The sequence below is a fragment of the Dipodomys merriami genome, unplaced genomic scaffold (genome assembly GCF_024711535.1).
Source record: "Dipodomys merriami isolate MVZ:Mamm:240054 unplaced genomic scaffold, mDipMer1.0.p SCAF_14, whole genome shotgun sequence".
NCBI classification, from domain to species: Eukaryota; Metazoa; Chordata; class Mammalia; order Rodentia; family Heteromyidae; genus Dipodomys; species Dipodomys merriami.
In genome coordinates this window covers 35,039,172-35,060,024 of record NW_027202715.1, presented here as the reverse complement: position 1 = coordinate 35,060,024, position 20,853 = coordinate 35,039,172, and the positions used below count along the sequence as shown (strand labels likewise).

The window sequence follows — 20,853 nt, the reverse complement described above, 5'->3', positions numbered from 1 at the left end:
AAGAGCAATGTAAAGAGCAATATGTGTTAACAACCCTGCCTAGCACTAGGAGACAATGATGTGTGCCAGGAACCAGAGATGTGTGTGTGTTTTTAAATTTTATTTTATTATAATGATGCTGTATGTACCTTGCATGAATAAGGTAATGAGTACATTTCTTGTCAAATATTGTTACCCCTCCTTTGTTTTTTTCCTACTATCTCTTCCCTCCTCTACTTCTCCAAGAAGTGTGTGTTTTGATGCAACTCAAGGGCAGCTTATTAGACAAAATTACCAGCCACCATTTTTAACTCTGATTCTACAAAGTTACTTTCTGGGTTACAATTTGCCTTCTCTATACATAAATATTGGAAGCAAATACTCTGAACTGAAAAATTATTATTCTATGACTATATTTCACTATGCATTAAAAATTTCTCCTTTTAAAAATAGATAAAAGAAAATCTCTAGCCAATAGTAGACGCCTTGGCAAGTCACTTTATGAAGTGACTTGAAATATAAAATTGCTTTAGATTTGGGATACAAAATCCCTAAGGGTCCTTTCACATACTCAAACAGATTATTGTGTAATCAAGAAGTACTACCCAGGAGCTGGGAAGGTGGCTCAGTGGTAGAGCGCTTACCTTGCATGCCTGAGGCCCTGGGGTTAATTCCTCAGCACCACATAAGCAAAAAGAAAAAAGCCGGAAGTGGCGCTGTGGCTCAAGTGGTGGAGCGCTAGCCTTGAGCTGAAGAGCTGAGGGACAGGACCCAGGCCCAGAATTCAGGCCCCACGACCGGACCCCCCCACACACAAAAAAAAGAAGAAAAGTACTACCCAGAGCAGGTGCTGGCAAATTTTATCTGAAAAAAAAATACAGTAAATATTTTATGATTTGAGTGTCAAATAGTTTCTATGGCAACTACTTAACTCTGATCAAGGAGGGATAAAACTACCTAAAAGAATATGCACATTAATGGATATAGCCATAGTCCAATAAAACTTCATTGAAAGAGTTTCTAAGAAGTTCCATAGCTTAACTATCAAATTATATCATCATCATCATCATCAAACACTCCAGGGACTTAGAAACATTTTGTGTTTTTGAGACAGGGGTTCACTATGTAGCTCAGGTTTGGTATCAAATTCATGATCTTCCTTGCTCAGTGTAACCCAAAGTGCTAGCTATAGGCATGTACTATGACACTTGGCTAGAAAATATTCTTTAATTCTGTTTTATAAAAGTTTGCAGTAATTCAACCTTTCTCCTATGTCACAATGGTGGAAGTCTTTTATGAGAGAGAAAAGGAAAAACTTTTGTCGAAGAGCAGGCACGGCCACACACTTGTGGCTTCCAAACACTAAAAATTCCTGGTGATATTTAAAGAGAATGTAATTTCCCATTCTGTCTAGAATTCCCAGGTATTGACCTAAGAGAAAGCAGGCTTCAAGCAGTCAGCTAGCTATCTGCTGGCATACTTACGGAGAGTGCTGTAAGCTGGCCTGACCTCAGGAAGTCATGCTGGAGTGTGTGTTATCTGTGAACTCCAGCCTCACCATGGCCAGCTTCAGCAGCCTGGATCCTGGGCCGAGAGGAGGCCCTGAAGAACAGGGTGGTGAGAGCCCACCATCCCATCACCTTTGAAACACAGCAGCTGCAACAAGAGAGGGCACATTTGAAAATAAGAACACTGCAGCTGTGGCAACCAGCTCTGGTTTGATTAGCTTAAGGCAAAGGAGGTATGCTTTTATTTCAATGATGTTAAACAAAAAAATTTAAAATGTAGATAGATACTTGCAATATTCTCCCTTTCGGTGTGTGTGTGTGTGTGTGTGTGTGTGTGTGTGTGTGTGTGTGTCTGTGTGTGTGTGTGTGTGTGTGTCTGTGTGTGTGTGTGTCTGTGTGTCTGTCTGTGTCTGTGTGTGTGTGTGTCTGTGTGTGTGTGTCTGTGTGTGTGTCTGTGTGTGTGTGTGTGTGTGTGTGTGTGTGTGTCTGTGTGTGTCTGTGTGTGTCTGTGTCTTGGGGCTTGAACTCTGGGCTGAGCGCTGTCCTTGAGTTTTGTTTTGTTTTCCCCCTCAAGTCTAGTGCTCTACCACTTGAGCCACAGCTCTACTTCCAGTTTTGTTTTGTTTTTTCTTTTGGTGCTCAATTGGAGGTAAGAGAGTCACTGACTTTCCTGCATTGGCTTGCTGAGCCTCAGATCTCAGCCTCCTGAGTAGCTAGGATTACAGGCCAGAGCCATTGAAGCCTAGCTCATTCTCTTTTTTTTTTTTCTTTCTTTTTTTTTTTTTTATTAAGGTGGCTATAATATGCAAATCAAAAAGAATCTGTGAATAGGGGAAAGGATTTCAAGGCACTTAGCTGTGCTAAGTCACCAAGACTGAGGTTCATTTATTACCTATATGTTTGTTGAATGGTAAAAGAGGAGACTTTGGCATCAGATCATTTAAATATTAAATATTAAAAGAACTGCCAAAGGAATTAAAAAAAGTAAATACATGTACTCTCATAAGTTTTAAGGACTGTTGATGCTGATGTGAACTTACAATGATACTTCACTTTCTAAAAATGTTAAAAGGATGGTGCTTATCACAAGTACTGCCAGGAAGTTTACTGCAAAATTTGCTTATTATAAGTTGGTAGGTCACAGTATTTTCTTAAATATTCTTTAATCCTTTTTAACCCATGAAGTCAGAGGTTTTAAGTTGAACACTGATTTCTACTAGAAATGACTTTCTGTAGTCATAAACTAAACTTATAAGCACAAGCATAAGTTCTTGCATGAAGTCTTTTTTTTTTTATGGTGGTACTGGGATTGGAACTCAGCCTCACACTCGCTACAAGTGTTCTATCATTTAATACACCCCTCCAGCCTAAATGAAGTCTTTATGTCAACTAAGACATCTCATGTTAAAAGCATCCAACAATAAATTAGCCATTAACAAAACCAACTAGTAGAATTGTTTTTAAAAGTTGACATTTATAATATCCATACTTGACAACCATGTAAACAATTCATGTTTTTTATATTTTGTTTAGTAATGTCATCATTTTAATGTGCCACATTAAATGTTAAGTATCTCCCATTAAGTACTGCATAAATCCATTCTAAATGCCTGTTATGAGTTGAACTGTGTGCTCCTAAAAGAAATGCTGAAGTTCTAAAATCTGGTACGGGTGAATGTGATTTTATTTGGAAATACAGTCTTTAAAGGTGTAATGAAGTTAAGTTGAGGTCATGCTGGAGTACTTGGGCATTTATTTAAATAGCTGATAAATGAGATGTGAAAACACAATGTACTCAGTTGCCATCCTTTCTTGTTTTGGATCATGTATTCAATAAAGAATTCCCATTCCCTAACACATGTTAAACACTGTTTTGGGCACTGTGAAGGATGTTGACAGTCCTAGGTTTTTGGAAGCAGGTCTTCTGAGAATTCTTCAGTGTCAGAAAGAATAAGATATTCTACATTTTAATGAATGAATAGGTAAAACTTTTCCTCTTGTTTCCCATTAGCTAAAGAATCCATGTCCTTTTCATAGATTATAAAGAGATATATGGAAATGTGAGCTAGACTATGAAATATTTTTAGGTTTCAATGATTTTTTAAAGGGTAGCTCATAGAAGAGAGGGAGAAACCAAACAGCAGAAAGCAGGTGTGATCTAATTGGTACCAGGTGTCTAGCACTAGAGGCACTGAACAGCCTTTCTTCTCTCCACAGGGCTGGGCACTCAGCCATGGACAAACCCTAGAATACTGTGATGGTGGCCTGTGTAGACCAGAAGTTCTGTGGTCCGTGCTTCTACAGCAACAACTGGGCCCCTGGGACAATGATCTCTTACAAGTTTAAGCCAGTTATACAGCTGGAGACTAGAAACCTTCAGGTGACATCATCCAACAAAGAGGACTTAAAGATATCTACTAAAGTAGCTTATTAGATTTTAGGTAGGTTTGAGAGGAGGTATTTTCCTAGTGTGGCTATATTAAACACCATTCTATTAGAAATATGTTATTGAGGGAGGGAGAATGAAATTCTAACTACTGTTTTATTATCGAATGAACTTTCTAAGTATTGTAATGTGATCATGGGACAAATCACCAAAGCTGTAGTCCTCTCTCGTACAGACAAGGGCTATAGCAGCAGGTAGGTTCTTTCAATAAGGGAAACAAATCTAGCCTAGCTCTCCAGGGATGCAAAGAATGGGAAGCTAAGAGAGAGCACTGAGACCTAAGAAATTATGAGTCATTTATATCAGAACTTGATGAAGCTTTACAGAAATCTGATGTTATGATCAGCTATCTTATTTAAATGCCAGAAAAGCAAAGAACGAATGGTAGAGATTAAAGGAGGGAAAGAAAAAGTGAAAGCACTCATTTTGGAAATCTTTCAGATTCTGTTAATTGAATTGACATAAATGCCTTCCACATTCATTCATTTCCCCAATTCCTACTTGTGACTAATAAACTACGTAGTCATTATTTTATATCAGCAGCTTTCCTCTGATTTCTAAAGTATCCTTTAAGACCTTTTCTAGGGGAGTCCCTCAGTTGTAAAGTTTTCTTCTTCTATAAGAAAAAAACACCATCAATTTTTTTTTGGGGGGGGATCTGGTTGTGGGGCCTCAACTCTGGGCCTGGGCACTGTCCCTCAGCTCTTCAGCTCAAGGCTAGCACTCTACCACTTGAGCCACAGTGCCACTTCCGGCTTTTTTCTTTTTTCTTATGTGGTGCTGAGGAATCGAACCCAGGGCCTCAGGCATGCAAGGCAAGCATACTCTACCACTGAGCCACCTTCCCAGCCCCAACACCGTCAATTCTTAACAGAATGAACCAAGGAGAAAATATATGTCCAATAACAGATGGGCAAATAAAATTATGTCAAGAAAATAAGCTAAACAAGGTTATTGAGCAATTAAAAAATACCATGTATATTTGGAATTTTTATTAATGTAATGTTTACAAATTACAAATGACTACAGTATTGACAATAATCTGTCTAAAATGAGTTTTAAAGAGAAATTATTCAACCAAGAGATACTGAAATCTGCCAGTGGCAGTTATCTCATATTCTCAGAACAAAAAGAACAACCTCCCCTACTACTCCCCCTTCTCTCTTCTCCGCCTTGGTCTTCCCGATCCTTTGGAAGTACTGGGGTTTGAACTAAAGGCCTCAAAATGACTAGGCAATTGCTTTTATCACATGAACCATGTTCTCATTCCCAAATTTGAGGAGAGTTTAATATCAATAAATAATAATAACTAATGAAGAAGAGTGGTAGATTCACATCCATTACTGAAAATGTCACTATTTTCACAATCCCAGATACCAAAAACTGAAGCCACCTCTCTGAAAAGTCAACATTTTAAGACAAATGCAAAGTCAAGCATAAATGTGGTGATCACAGTGATCCTAGTAATCCTACTTTCTGGGAATCAAGCAGGCAAGGTATCTCTTCCCTCCCCTGTGCAACCAGAGCTCATGAATTTACAAAAGGTCATTTTCTACCTTGCTAATGAGGTAATTCTTATAGGAATACAAAAAGCAAAAATGTTTTTTTTAACTCTTTAAGGCCAGCCTCCAGAATGAAATGGCTTTGATACTTTCAACTGCAGTCCATGGACTATCATCGTTATGAGGGAACTTGACAGGAATGAAGAATCTGGGGCCCAAGGATCTTCATATGCAATTAAAATCTGAGAAACACTCTGAATAGGCTAAAAATGCTACTCCTCTCTGCACCAAGGATTTGTCTCCCTAGTTTGGAGAGAAATCTTAGGGATCAATGAAGTTACATAGGCCAATTGTATGATAATATGAGCATTACAATGAATGATAGCAACTGATTATATGATACACTTAAAGAAAATAATCCTCAGTCAATTTTTTTAATATTTTTTTAATTTTTATTTTTTATTGTGAAAATACTGTACAGAGGGGTTACAATTACATGGTCACTCAGTCAATATTTACAAGCAAGTAGTCAATCAAGCAAACAAACAAATGGGAAAGAAAAGCCTCTTCTTTTCAACAGAATGCCAACTTGTATAAGGAATGAGTTATATAATACATCATTTCACAAGGATATTATTTAATTGATTCAGGCAACAATTTCCAGGGATCCTAAAACTATGCGGTTAAAAAGTTCTTGGGAATAGGATATTTACATAGTTTTACAGTATTCTTCACAGAGAAACTATAACTTATATAAGTAAATTTTATGTTACAAATTTATGAGTTATAATGAGAAAAAAAGATAGTTTTACAGGGAAATCTAATGAACACCATCCAGATTGAGTGCTCAACATTAACCACAGTAGTGATGGCACTTCTGACATCATGTACTTGCTGGGTGGTATACTTATGAAGACACAACGTCATCTGTGTGACATTTCTTCCCAGATTCTCTATTCTGATTCTCTAATCATGGAGAATATAAAACAAGCTTATATTGAGAGTCATTTTAGAAAACAAATGATCTATATTTTTCAGAAGTATTAACATCAATGAAAGACTGAGAAAATTAATATTAAAGAAACATGACAACTAAATATAATGTGTGATCCTGGACTGTTTCCCTGATGGGGACTTCATTGTACTATTACTATTACTATTACTGGTATAAAAGGTAGATATCATTGAGACAGATCTGCACATCAGATAATACTACTCTATCAATATTACATTTCCTGAATGTGTCAATTGTATCCCCTTGGGTGATACATATTCAAGTATTTAGAAGTATCCTATCTAGAACTTATTCTTAAATGGTTCAGTGAAAATTAGAATAATGTGTACACATACAAAGAATTAAAGACAATGTGGCAACTCTAAGGGATTTATGGTTGTTCATTAAAACACTTCCACAACTTTTCCATGGGCTTTGAATCTGTCAAATGTAAAATTAGATATAAGAAAGTCAGAGATGGAAAAGCAACACAATAACAAATGTTCCTCATCCTATAACTGAACTGTAGAAGTATCTTCTCAGCAACTCCACCTTTCACTAAAGTGGTCTTGAGATATCTCTAATATAAAGATGATTTTAGGAAAAAAGAAACCTTTTTTTCCCCCTAAAAGCTTTCTCTCTTTTTTTTTTTGAAAATAAACCACCTAAGTTCTTTTACAGCATGATAGGCCATGTTCTAGCCCTGAAATAAGGCAGGGAACAAGACAGAGTCATTATTCTCTTTGAACTTACATTCTAACAGAAGGAACCATGCAGTAATCAAAATAAGTAAGTCAGATAGTAACAACAGCTATCAAGGGGGAAAAAAACTCAGAGAAACTTCAGGGCAATGGTATTTAAAACAAGGAGGTTAGAGAAAGACTCTAGTCTGGTGACATTTAGCAAAGGCCTGAATGAAGCAAGGGACTCAACTGTACAGGTAGGTAACTAATACAAAAGTATACCAACAAATGCAAAGCATGTGTAAAGGCACTGAAGCAGAATGTTATGGGCTACAGTGGACAAAATAAGGGGATGAACATAAGGGATGGAATGCAAGATCATGAAGCCATTCCTGGGCCATTATTGAGACTTCACCGTTTACTCATACAAGCTGATCAGTGGGTCTATCTTTTCTATCTATTCAACATCATTTCTCCAGACAGATAAGCAGTTCCATAACGAGAGGACCACCCAGGGGAAATGCAGCCAAGTTTACTCCATAGAGACATTCCATTCCAATGTCCCCCAGTCACCTTGGATGATAGGTGCCTTCCTCATACACACTTTTTTTTCCTATCCAACCTGGCAGGTAGTAGGTAGTAGAGCTGTTCATATAATGGCAGACAGGAAGCAGATAAAGTTACATATAGGAAGGTGCCAGAGAAAAGTGTAGTCCCAAGGACACACCCCTGAAAAATCTACCTCCTCTAGCTATGCCCCACTTTTACCTTTCACTACCTTCCAAAAATAATCTATCAAGGTACTAACCCAACAGATCAGAGACTGCATGATCTAACAGTCCCTAGAAATGTTTTTGTGTGTGTGTGTGTGTGTATTTACACACACATATATATACCCAAATATATATACATATATGTATACGTATATGTATATATATATCCTGGAAGTGCATTTTACTAATCTCATGTTTCCTTTTATATTTTTTCTCTTTCTTTTCATTTTTGTAAAAATCCTGGGGATTGAGCTCAGGGCATCATATTTGCTAAGCAGGCACTCTACCACTTGGGATATGACTTCCAGTACCTTTTTGTACTGGTTATTTTCCAGATAGAGTCTTGCTTTTGTGTTCAAGCTGGCTTGGCTGTGATCCTCCTACTTGTGCTTCTCTATGTCACTGGGGATGACAGGAGCATGACACTGTATCCAGACAGTGTATTTCCCCTGTATCTAAGCTAACAGTGTGAGGAACACAGAGCTCAGCAATTGTTTAAGAAGGAGTCTTGTGAATGTTCATGCCTGGGCTAGCCTCGAACTATGAACCCCTGTTCTCTGCTTTTGAAGGTATCTAGAATTATTGGTTTGAGCCCATATACTCAGCTTCTTTACAAGCTGGAAATAAAAATTAACCAGAAGCCCACTCTTTATCAATTTGACAATATAACATGAGTTCTTAAACTGTAACATTTCAGCAACACTCCCCACAAAGAGTTACGTCCATTTCCAAATGCAAAATGTGTTGGCCCCCTTGCCAAGACTCAAGATAGTCCTAGTAGTTCCAACACTGTTTAGTCTCAGTCCACAGTTTTTTTTGGGACTCACAGCAAACTCTTAGCTGTGAGTTTTTATAAAATAAAACAAGAAAGTAACATAAGATACAATGACAGGGAGTAAACATTCCATTCCAAAAGAAGAGATGGGAGAACAGCAAGGGAGGATCAAATCAAAGCACAACTGAAACCCAAATGTTAAATCCTGTAATTCTATATCCAGCATCCAAGGGCACACTGTGGTGGTGACATGATGTGAGCTCCAACTATCCAGGGAAGCACTGCCCCAATGATCTTGCTGTTTACAGCTCCCAAGAGGCTCAATGGCTTTACTCATTGACTGTGTTTTTCCCCTAAGCAGGTATTTCACATTCCTGCCATCTCCCAACATGCTGGGGTCTCACTGCATCTTAGGCTTCACTCTCTGTTTTTTATACATTGCCTTCTTGGAGGCTCTTTGCAAAGAATTTGACCTTGCTACACATTGTGTGGCATCCCACGTCTTCCTTTGAACTCTTGGTGGAACCCTCCATGGCCCTTTAACTCCTAAATTCTGCCTATCAGCAAAACCAGCACCAAATGAATGACACCAAATTCTGACACCAGCTCAAGTGGAATCCAGGCCCACTTGGATCATGGCTGCAGTGGCCTGTGAGCACCTGAGCAATTAAACCCAGAAAATAGTTCCTTAAGATGGCTGTAAGGAAGCAGAATCTCTCAGCAACTCCTTCTTCTCAAAGGAAGGCCTTTTTTTATTTTTTATTTTTTTTTGTCAGTCGTGGGGCTTGAACTCTGGGCCTGGGCTCTGTCCCTCAGCTCTTCAGCTCAAGGCTAACCCTCTACCACTTGAGCCACAGCACCACATCCAGGAAGGCCTTTCAGAAGAGTTTACAATGTTATATTCTGGAGCCCCGGATAGGAAGAGTCTGGCCAATTCCCAAGATGCTCTCAAGATTTCTTTTCTGGGTCCTAAAGCATGGTTCTCAGCTTCTTTTTAAGGTGTTAAGCTTTTTAACAACTCCACACCCACAATTTCCACCTTGCTACTTTTCTGGCTAAACTGCACGTTTTGCAAGTCATTCTACTCTGATTTTTACTTAAAAAAAATTCTTTTTGCTCCTGAATTTCATTATAAACCTGGCTTAAAGCAGTTAGAAATATCAAATACCACAGCCTGAATACTATGTGGTCTTCAAGTTTTCTCTGCCAAGTTAATTCTTCCATTGCTTTTGAATTCAGCATCCCTCAAAGTTTGAAGACACAGTCAAAACATAGGCAAACTCTTTGTCAGAATGTAACATGAAAGACTGTTAGTCCAGTTCCTAATAAAGTCCTTGTTCCCAAGTGAAACCTCATGAGCCAAGCACTTAGTCTCTGAATTCCTGCAGGCAATGTCATCTACAGGAATTGCCCAATAAGCTCTACTTACAGCATCAAGGGCTTTCTAGCCTGCTTCCCTAACTTTTCCACATGTCACCTGAAATGAAAATCAGTTCCTAAGGCTTATCAACCACATGGTCAGGTCTACTCACAACAGTGCCTCCACTGCTCTGTACTAATTTTTGCTATTAAGACTTTTGGGCAGTTGCTGTGATGAAATATTTCACATAAGCAACTTAAAGGAGAAAGGACTCATTTTGGAAAGTGGTTAACATGGTGGCCAGGAAGCAGAAAAATGCTGATTCCTGTTGGCTTTCTTTTTTTCTATCTTGGCTCATAGTCTATTGGATGGTACATACACATTCTGGGTGGGTCTTCCCCCTTAGTTAATAATCTCTGGAAATGCCCCCATAGACACAATCACAGGTATGCTTTACTAATCCACTAAGTACCTTCAAATTCAATCCAGTTGACTAGCACAAAAGTAACCGCCACATAATTGTACAAGCACATTATGAGAACCAAACAAAAGAGTTACACTAGCTAACACTGACATAACACTCTTTCAGAAATGTGTATCTTACTGAAATCATTATGTTCTCAAAAACTAAGCAACCTAAAATAATCAGGTTAAAACTTTTAGCTACCTATACTGATGTTTACAGAATGCCTACATTAATAAGACTTATTTCAATTTCAAAATCAAACAATGCAGACAAAGCATGTTAGAGAAAGTAGGAAACAATAAGTAAGCAATAGTTTTACAAAATAAAAAAATGACTTTTACACAAATATATGTTAAAATTTTATTTGGTTAATTAATGAAGAATCTAGAAAGATGACTCATTTGGTTCAGTGGTGCACAGCAATGACAAGCATACTATCGATGAAAGCCAAAATAGTGAAATTATATTGCTAATTTAGCTATAAAATCAGTTAGTGTCCTATCAGGCAATAAAACTATAACTTTTGGGGAGTATCTTCTCCATCACAGATGAATCATTTCCAAATTTCATACCTACAAATTACAGAAGTAGGTCTCAGTGAACAGACAATAGTGAGTTATACAAAGGCATACTGCCCTAAAGAATTATGTGATCGTTGGCTAGTCCTGTCTAAAAAGGTTCCAAGATAACAATCATCCTTGTGCCTCATTCCCAGGGACAGATAAATTTCCTAAACATTTAAATATGCAACAAAACCCAGGCTACACAAAACTCTCATAGTAGGCTATAAATTACCCTTAAAATGCTTGCTTTAGTGCTAGCTTGTAGGCTGAATATCCATCCTCTCTTCCCCACAATTCTGTGAAATCACTGGGTTTTGGATTTTTGTTGTTGTTTGCTTTCTTGCCTACTTTTTTAAAACATGGTTGGTCTCTATTCTCCTGCACCAGAAAATCTGCTGCCTAATCTGTGTTTAGTCATTTCCACCAACAGATTTCCTTACTGTTTTTCTCCCTTTGAAAATAATCTGCTTGTATGAACACTAATCATGTCAACCTTTCAGCAAAGAATGACATAATTCCTTCAACATATACGCATCTAGAGGTTTTGAATCACAGTTTGATATTAAGTATTACATGATATAGCAGACATGGCTAATCTCTCCATGCTTTGTCTCAACATTAAGAAGCCCATGGAAACACATCATATTTAGAATCAATAAGTTAATAACCTCTATCAACTGAAAGTAACAAAAAAGGAACTTTTCAAAGAATTCCAAGGAGTCAGATACATGGTAGTGGGTATTAAATCCAGATTGTTTTGCTTCACAGCTCACAAGTTTAATCATTATATTAAGGAAGACAGAAAAACTAACCTATAACAAACAGATACATTACCATTAACTGCCACCACCATTAATTACACCATCATCAATATATTTACCATTTTTATATGCAGGTATTATTCTAAGTAATGACTATATGTCATTACTTTAAAAAAAATATGACTATTCTCAATATACAGAACAGAAGTTGAAACAGAGAGGGTAAGTACTCTTGCCCAATGTCATGATGCTAGTAAGATGCAAGGATACAGCATGAATGGCCTGGCTCCTATATCTAGAAAGTGCCCCATGTTATACCTAACAAGTCCTTAAGTACAGTGAGTATCGACCATTCTAATTCTCCAGAACCTCTCGGGTTAGAAAACACCACATTAAAGCATATAACCATAACTAAATGCTCAGTAGTATAATAAAAAATCAACAAGAATAGATTAAAAGTTTTCACTCAGCCTTGTTAAGAAGGCAAAAAAGTAAACTTAAACAAAAATTTATACTTAAGCAACATTTTAGCCGAGATGAATTTTCTTTAAAAAAAAAAAAAACCAACCACAAAACAACTGTCTTCTGGAAAGCTAACTCAATTCAGAACAAATGAGGTGTTACAGTAGTCTTTTAAAAACATCCTTCTATAGAAATTGTTTTGGTTCTTGCAATCTGGGGTTTCTCAGAGTTCTCTGAGACTGTAGGTGGTTAAAGGAGAGGAAAGGAACGTGGCTGCCCACCTCACTTTCAATCAGTAGGTCTAGCTGTACATTTTACATATTGGGATTCCCCATACATGTCTGCTTGATGGGAGTCAGGCTCCCATGAGAATTTGATCTGGGTGGGCAGCCCTTTACAACTGTATATGCCTTCCCCATCACTTCTCAGTCTCTGAGAAGCTGCTCTTCAAGCATTTCTTTTTCTTCATGAATCTCCTGCTCATTTCCTTGTCTAACCACCTCCATTCTCCTCTGTCAACAATAATCCCCACGATAACTGTGTATCAAACTCCTACATGGAAGCTCTGGATTAAATGTTTTTACATCAATGACTTCAGAAAGTGTTCTGAAACTCTGCTGAATTAGGTTTTACTACCTACCCATTCCATGGAGGAGAAACACAAGTTTTAATTTGCCCACTGTTCAATGATCAGTAGGTGGTGGAAATAGGATGAAAAACTAGTCAGCCGATGCCAATCTTGTTTCAATTTCCACCAAGAATCTATTCTAGACACAATCTCTTATGTTTGGCAAAACTGGGGTTTGAACTTAGGGTCTTGTCCTTGCTAGTTTGGTTCTTAATCACTTGAGCTATACCCCTAGCCCTTTGTGTTTTAAAAACATTTTCAGGTAAGGTCTGTCATTTTTTTGCCCAGGTTAGCCTCAGATTGCAACCCACTTTATCTCCTCTTTCTACTTCTCCAGTAGCTGGGATTCTAGATATGTTCCACTATTCTCAGCTTCAAAATTCAATCTCTTAAAATTTTTTTTAACATGATAGAGGGAGAAAGGCTGATGGGAATACAGTGTGAACATATGCAGAGATGTAACAGTGAAACCTTTACCCCTATGAAACTAATGTAAGTTAATAATTTTTAATTGGTATTACTGGGGTTCGAATTTAAATTTTCCCAATTGCTAGCCAGGTGCTCTACTGCTAAGCTACATCTCATCTTATTTTACATTGGCTCTGTTGAGAAAAATCTTGTAACCTTTTCCGCCTAGGCTGGACTGGAATTGTGATCCTCTTAGTCTTAGCTCCTATGGAAATGGGATGACAGGTGCCGGCTACTATGTCCAGCTACTGGTTGAGGAATCTTACTTGGTTAACCTCAAGCTATGATCCTCCTAATCTCAGCCTCCCCAGTGGCTAGTATTACAGGCATGAGCCATAGGTGCCTAGCAAGACTCAATGGAGAAGAAAAACAGACACAAGAAACACTTTTTCTTCCGTACCAACCCTTTACAGCAGCGCCTCCACATTGACATACGTGGTGTATAGCTCTTAGTGGCATCATCTGAGCTTGCTGTGGCCAATGCCCACTAAATCTCTTGTTCTTCCAGGTATATATGTATGCATGGCCCTTTCCACAAAAGGACCACCTCTTCTACTCTGTCTGACCTCTACTCTAAGTAGAAATGTTTGGGGCTAAGAATAGGGTGAGGTTCAATAACTGATATAAAGAACCTTGGCCAGAAAACCCTAAGCCAGTAAACTCAGGATACCCAGGTTTAATTTGGGGCAGTCCCTTGAAGCAGATGCTGGCATTCCCCTCTCTGTGTTCCTTCAATGGCTCACCTCTCAATGCTGAGAGGCAGCTTTCTTAGCCACTTGTGATTTTTACCTGAACTCTGGGAGCAGAGTGAGGTGAACATGTAAATGAGCAGAGGATGAGATGAGGTCCTAGTTGGGTAGGACATCCCTAAAGTGTGTAGCAATGTGGCTGGAGTTCCTGAAAGACTGAGCTCTATTCACAAAACCTCCAGTAATAGTGCATAGAAATGTAGTACTCTTCCTTTTCCTTTCCTCTCTCCATCCCTCCTTTCAATAAAATCCCAAACTCTCCAAGGTTCTTCCACATTAATTCTTGGAATAAGTGCTGAATTAACAACTACATACACATAAGATGCTGAAGGCATTGCCTAGACATACCTCCAGCAATACTTTCTTGTCCTTGCTAGGATAACTCTGGCCTCTGCAGTAATAATGTCAGCTACAGAAATCCTCTTTGCCTGAGGTCATTTTTTCAAGGCAGTCAGCATGCAATGACTGAAAGGCTGGGGAATAAAGACCTGACTATCTCAGCTAATGTTAAGACAATTCTAAAGGACTGCTCAGGCTCCAGAGCTTCTCATGGGGCTGACCCCACCGCTCAACTTCTCTTGTGCCCCCCTAGGTTTCCCTGACATCCTTCTTGCACATAGAATATTATCTCAGAATCGTTTCCCCAGGAAACCCAACCTATGACAAGCATATTTTACATTTCGTTTATTAATGCTGCAAAGTCAACATACTGTGGAACTTTACCTGTGGAAGCAGGGGCTTTCTTTTGATGTTGCAAGACCAAGAAGTGATAGCCAGAAAAAGAAGTTAAGGATCCAATAAAATGGGACTGAGGGGCCTTGGAAGGTAGCTCAGTGGTAGAGTGCTTGCCTTGCATGCCAGAGGCCCTGGGTTCGATTCCTCAGCACCACATAAGCAGAAAAAGCTGGAAGTGGCACTGTGGTTCAAGTGGTAGAGCACTAGCCTTGAGCTGAAGAGCTGAGGGACAGCACCCAGAGTTCAGGCCCCACGACCAGCCAAAAAAAAGGGGGGGGGGAATGAGGCAGATACCAGCCAATTATGTATGAGATGCAGTTTCTGTTTCTGAACAAAACAAAAAAATACATAAAAGGTCAGCACAGCCAGTGAAACTGAAAGCTGAGAAGACAGATGAGGTAACTACAGAAGATGAGGAAAGAGAGAAACATCTTAGGAAGAAAACAAGAGTGGCCTTCCTAAAGGAGAGAAGCAGACTGAACAGCCTAAACAATACCCAACCCAAAATCATGGAGCAGACTCAGCCATCTGAAAGAGGGTCTACTATACCAAGAAACTACATCCAATCCACACAAGCAAGCCTGCAGTATGACAAGGACAAACAAATACCATGCTGGGAATTCCCACAAAGTAAGCTCAAGGTTGAATCAATGCTAATGCAGAAGTCAGGGAGATTCCCATGGCATTTCCACTGGGCAGAACCTTTATAGAGAACTTTCCCAGCAAATGAAAGCCAGAGGCAGCACACCGCCCTGCTTCCTGGTGAGAAGCTAGTAATATTCTGCTCTGCCCAAAGTTCTTCCCAACAGAGCTTCCAGTTACTCTTCGGCTAAGCTGTCACTTCCCTGAGAATAGGGGTGCTGAGAGTAAGGTAAGTAGGGTGACTGAAATTTAAGATAAGCTCATCAGAAGAGGCACTAGAGAGAAGATGCATCTGAGAAAGACCAAAAAGGGTTATAGGGCTCTGCAAGGAGGGATCAGAAGCCAGTCTTTCAGAGATCTGAAGAATATGTAAGGAGAAAGGGGAATACCATGAGCAGGAAAAAGGCTGATGCCCAAGGTTTTTCCAGCTAGGAGGAGGTGTGGCTGAGGATGAGAGAGGGACTAGATTATATAGGACCTTCAAGGTTTCCACTAGTAGTAGAGGAGAAGCCATGGGAACATGACTGAGTAGAATGACATGATCTAACATTCCTGTTTCCCATCCTCAGGATAGATATCTTCCCACAGTATTTATATGTTAAGTTATATATGCTGTTTATTTACTATTGACCCCTGAGGGTGTAAGCTCCGTGAGAGCAGATAGTTTCTGTCTATATGTTCACTGACATAGAGTCATTCCCTCAGTGTCTAAAACTTAGTGAATAAACATTTATTGAATGAATCCATTGTTAATATGCAGAAGTACCTAGAACTCTTTCCTAAATGGAATTATGAATCTAGGCAAAGAGAATAATGTTTCTACATCTGGCTACAAAAAAAATTGGATTCACCAGTAAAAATAAATATGGCATTTTGTTTATTTATGTATTGCCAGTCCTGGGGCTTGAACTCAAGACCAGGGTGTTGTCCCTTAGCCTCTTTGTGCTCAAAGCTAGCGTTCTACCACTTGCGCCACAGCACCACTTCCAGCTTTTGCTAAGTAATTTACTGGAGATAATAATTTCATGGACTTTCCTGCCTGGGCTGGCTTTGAACCATGATCCTCAGATCTCAGCCTCCTGAGTAGCTAGGACTAGGCAAGAGACACCAGCACCCAGCTACATGGGTCCTTTTATATCAAAGTTTCTAAAAAACCAGTAGTTTATTATCTCAAAAGTCTTAAAAGTCAGCTTAGGTGGCTTTTCCTAACAGTTTCCAGATTAATCCACACACTGAAAGCAGAACTAAAATTATTTATGCTTTCAGCTCAAAAAAGAAGAAGGAGGGGCTGGGAAGGTGGCTCAGTGGTAGAGCACTTGCCTTGCATGCATGAGGCCGTGGGTTTGATTCCTCAGCACCACATAAGCAAAAAGAAAAAAGCTGGAAGTGGCACTGTGGCTCAAGTGGTAGAGCGCTAGCCTGAGCTGAAGAGCTGAGGGATAGCGCCCACGCCCAGAATTCAGGTCCCACGACTGCCCTCCCCAAAAAAAGAAGTAGGAAAGACATCATTGAAATATAATTAAACAAACTGAATATGTTGATACTGGAGTGAGGGGAAAGGAAGCTGTGTGTGTGTGGGGGGGGTGTGGGTGTGGGTGTAAGCTGCCCCAGTATGCATGGCAGAGGAGCAGTAGAGAACTATGGTTCTACTTCTCTGTGTGCCATGTTCTCTATCACCTGATACACATTAGTCCTTTCATTAGTAAATTCAGAAGCCCTTGTGAACTTATGCAGTCTTTAATCTCCCTGAATCTCCATTAGTTCATTGTAAAAACAGGCTATCTTACAAATCACACCTTCCAGAGGTTAAAGACTAGACTATCCACACTGCCTTTGCATGATGCCTATATATGATGAGCCCTCCGTGAACCTCAGCACTCACTGTCATAAAGACACTGCCCGTGGAGCTCTCATTGTCTACAGCTTTATACTGCTGCAGCCATCCTTGTGAAGTAATACTCATGGAGAGGGCCATGGCCAGAAACCTGGATGTCTCAGATTAGCACCAATCTTCAGATGATCCCAGCTCCCAGCTCTGAGCCTACACTGTGGATGCTTAATCAAGAATGGCCACACAATCCAGAGGATGCCAAATTCTCAACTCAAACTGTAGGAGATAACAAATGATCATTTTGTAAGTTACTAAATTATAGGATGACTTGTCACTCAGAATCAGACAATCAGATCATTGATACTCCAACTTATAAAAGAAACATACCTAATTTCTCTTATTTAAAAGAAGAAGTGAAGCCAGGAATGGTGGTGCACACCTGTAATCCTGGCAAAAATGTCCCAGGAAAATTTAACATGACATACTATCTGAAACAAACTAAAAGCAAAAGGACTGGGGAAGGGGGGAGGGGTCCTTGAGTGAAAGCTGAAGAGTTCTTCGAATATGATGAATTCAACCCTTAGTATCATTAAAAAAATAAAATATGTGTTTCTATTTCCTGGATCGGGTATAAAGTACCTGGAAATTTCCACTTCCAGAACAGATTGTGTCTCTTTAGGAGAGAGGCTGTAGCTTGTCTTCCAGTGATTCATCCCCATCTCCTTCCACTCCACCTACCCACATTATCCTCTCAGCTCTCTCAATGGCTGTCATAATAAACTATGTACTCTCCTGTCAGATGACCCTACTCATGCTCCACACATCTCCAAAGATATTTCCCAAGAAAATCTCTACTTTGTCTTTTATCAACTTATGCTCTCTAGTGGATAATTCCCATTAGCTTACACACATATCCTAATTCTGTCTTAAAAATAAAGGACTTTGCTTTTCTGATAGCAGCAAATTATTTTCCTTAGCATCATCTTACTTTTCATGATATCTTCACATGCAACCACCCTCTCTCCCTTGATAAGCTTTATGTGCCACCAGAATCAATTTCTCCCCCTCTTCATTTCCTTCCATCCTTTGATTTATAATGTTCCAAATGCTTTAATGTTTCCTTCTTTCCACCTGGCCTCTTGATGTTGGGTGCCAAGGGCCCCATCCCTGGTTCTCTTCTGGCTCTTATTTCTACTCATGCTACTGGTGATCTCATTTAGTCCCTGCATTTAAATGCTGCCTCAATGTTTTCAAATTCCAGAACTCTCTCTCCTTACCTCCAGACTATTTTATACCATTGTTTGCTCTCTATATTCCCCCCTCCCAAGTCTGCTGTAACAAATTACCACAGACTCAGTGGCTTAAGATAACACAAATTTATTATCTTATAGTTCTGTAAGTTAGATATAAATTTCCTTGGGCTAAAAATCAAGGTGCTCCTGGGAGGACTGTATCCTATTCTTGAGGCTTTAGGAGAAAAATCATGTCCTTGCCATGCCTATCCACATTCCTTGGCCCATGAAATCCTTCTTCCATCTTCAAAATCACAATGTTACATCTCTCTGGCCATTCTTTCCATGGTCACAGTCTGCTCAGACCACCATAGGAAAGATACTCTAGTTGTAGGGATTCATGCAAATAGACTAAGGTCATTCAGGTAATTGGGGAAATTTTTGCCACCTCAAGGTTAACATCACCTCATTTGTCAAGTCCCTCGGGCCAGCTAAGCTGATAGGTTATGGGGACTAGGATGCGGACATCTTTGGAGGCCACTCTTCTGCCAACTACATCCTTTTTTTTCTTTCAGCTGTGGGACTTGAACCTGGGCATTGTCCTTAAGCCTCTCTATGCTCAAGGCTAGCACCCTACTACTTGAGTTATAGTGCCACTTCCAGTTTTTAAGTGGTTAATTAGAGATAAGAGTCTCAAGCCCAGATTGGCTTGGAATGATGATTCTCAGATCTCAGACTCCTGAGTACCTAGGATTACAGGCATGAGCCACTAGTGCCAGGCCTGCCTACTACATTCTGCATCTACAGGTGATATCTACCATAAAACACATCTTATACACAATATTTCCAAACTGACCTCTAACTCTTCCACCACAGGTATCTCCATTTGTAGCCTTCTGTATCTTAGCTGATTAGCAACTCATCCTTTCAGTTATCAGGCCTGACGCTGTAAATCATCTTTGACCTCTCTCTGTGTCTGTCTGTCTGTCTGTCTGTCTCTTCCTTTTTTTTCTCTCTCACAAATACAACAAACATCACACACACTATTCTACACATATTAATTTAAGGAAGTACCATAAGAAATTAGACTAATTATAAATTTAAGCTTAAGACACACTGATTGATATCAACAGATTTAAGGCTAGAGAAAGAAAGGAATTAAAGGGGAGAGGAGGGAGAAAAAGGGAGAGAAAGAAGAGACAAAAAAGGAAATAAGCAATAGAGAGATGGAGGAAAGAAGAAATATGAGTGTATTCTGGAGCCAAAATTTTATTTTAGAAATAAAATCCATAAATAAAACTATTTTAGAAAGAAAATCCAAATTTATGGAGAAAACTGAAGCTCGGCGACAGTAAGCAACTATCTAACCTCCCAGTGATGTGACATTCTAGCTATCAATTATTGCACAATAAAGAGAGTGAAAACTGTATTTCTGCTACTTCTGTAGGCATTAAATGTTTGTTTAATGAGATGATTCTCTACTTCAAAGGGCTGGATCTAGTGCAAATGCTCACACACCGGGAAACATTGCTTACCAGCCGCAAGGCTTGTCTCAACTACAGCAAGATGTTTCACTTCAGATGGAACATTCTGGGTAGGGAACAATCACCAAACAGCAATGCCATACATCTTGTATCCTCAGAGTGACTTCAGAGGGTTGTTTAGGACATAGCTGCACAATAGACAAGTTTATGACACAATACATCATGAAATCAAAAGGCTTAATGGGTAAAATGTGAGGGTGTCTGGATGGAAAACAATAACTACCGACACAAGGATCTTGACAAAAACCTGTATTTGCAGATACGGATTTGTTGCCAGCAGAAAGGCAAAAATAAAGGGAAGCATATTTTAAGAGAAGATAAATAAGTTATTTTGAATGAGGCTCTCACACAAACACAAAAGACAGCAGGACCTGAAGTGAAATACTTTCTAAATTTACCAAATCACCACCTTCTGGGTTTTTTTTTTTGAAATACCTACAACAGGAATGAAAAACAGCACAATAATTCAGATTCACATTTAAAACATGTGTTAGGTATTTCTTAAGACAGTCTTCTATTCACTTGTGAGCAGCTGGTATCTCAAAAAAAATCACAAAATTGGTTTATTAAGGCAATATACACACAGTGGCTTTCTCAATGAGAAAGCATCACTGTTACACAGAAGGACAAAATAAGTCTATTTTTAGGGCTACCAATCAACTTCCCTCACCATGGTTACAGGCTATGTCTCATAACTTTCTAGAATCAGAGATGATTCAGAATGACCTTGGTAGTAATTTAGAACAAATCTC

At 39.1% G+C, this 20,853-nt stretch overlaps 1 protein-coding gene across 2 annotated transcripts in view; it reads right to left on the bottom strand.

Annotated features, from left to right (window-relative positions):
* Positions 1-20,853, bottom strand: part of Pcgf5 (polycomb group ring finger 5) — a 99,563-nt gene that overhangs the window by 59,932 nt on the left and 18,778 nt on the right. Inside the window, exon 2 of one of the 2 annotated variants that reach the window (XM_070021179.1) lies at positions 1,464-1,635. The exons of the other annotated variant lie outside the window; for it this stretch is intronic. The gene's annotated coding sequence lies outside the window, so the exon portion shown is untranslated. The remainder of the gene's footprint in view (positions 1-1,463; positions 1,636-20,853) is intronic. 2 annotated transcript variants of the gene reach the window in all.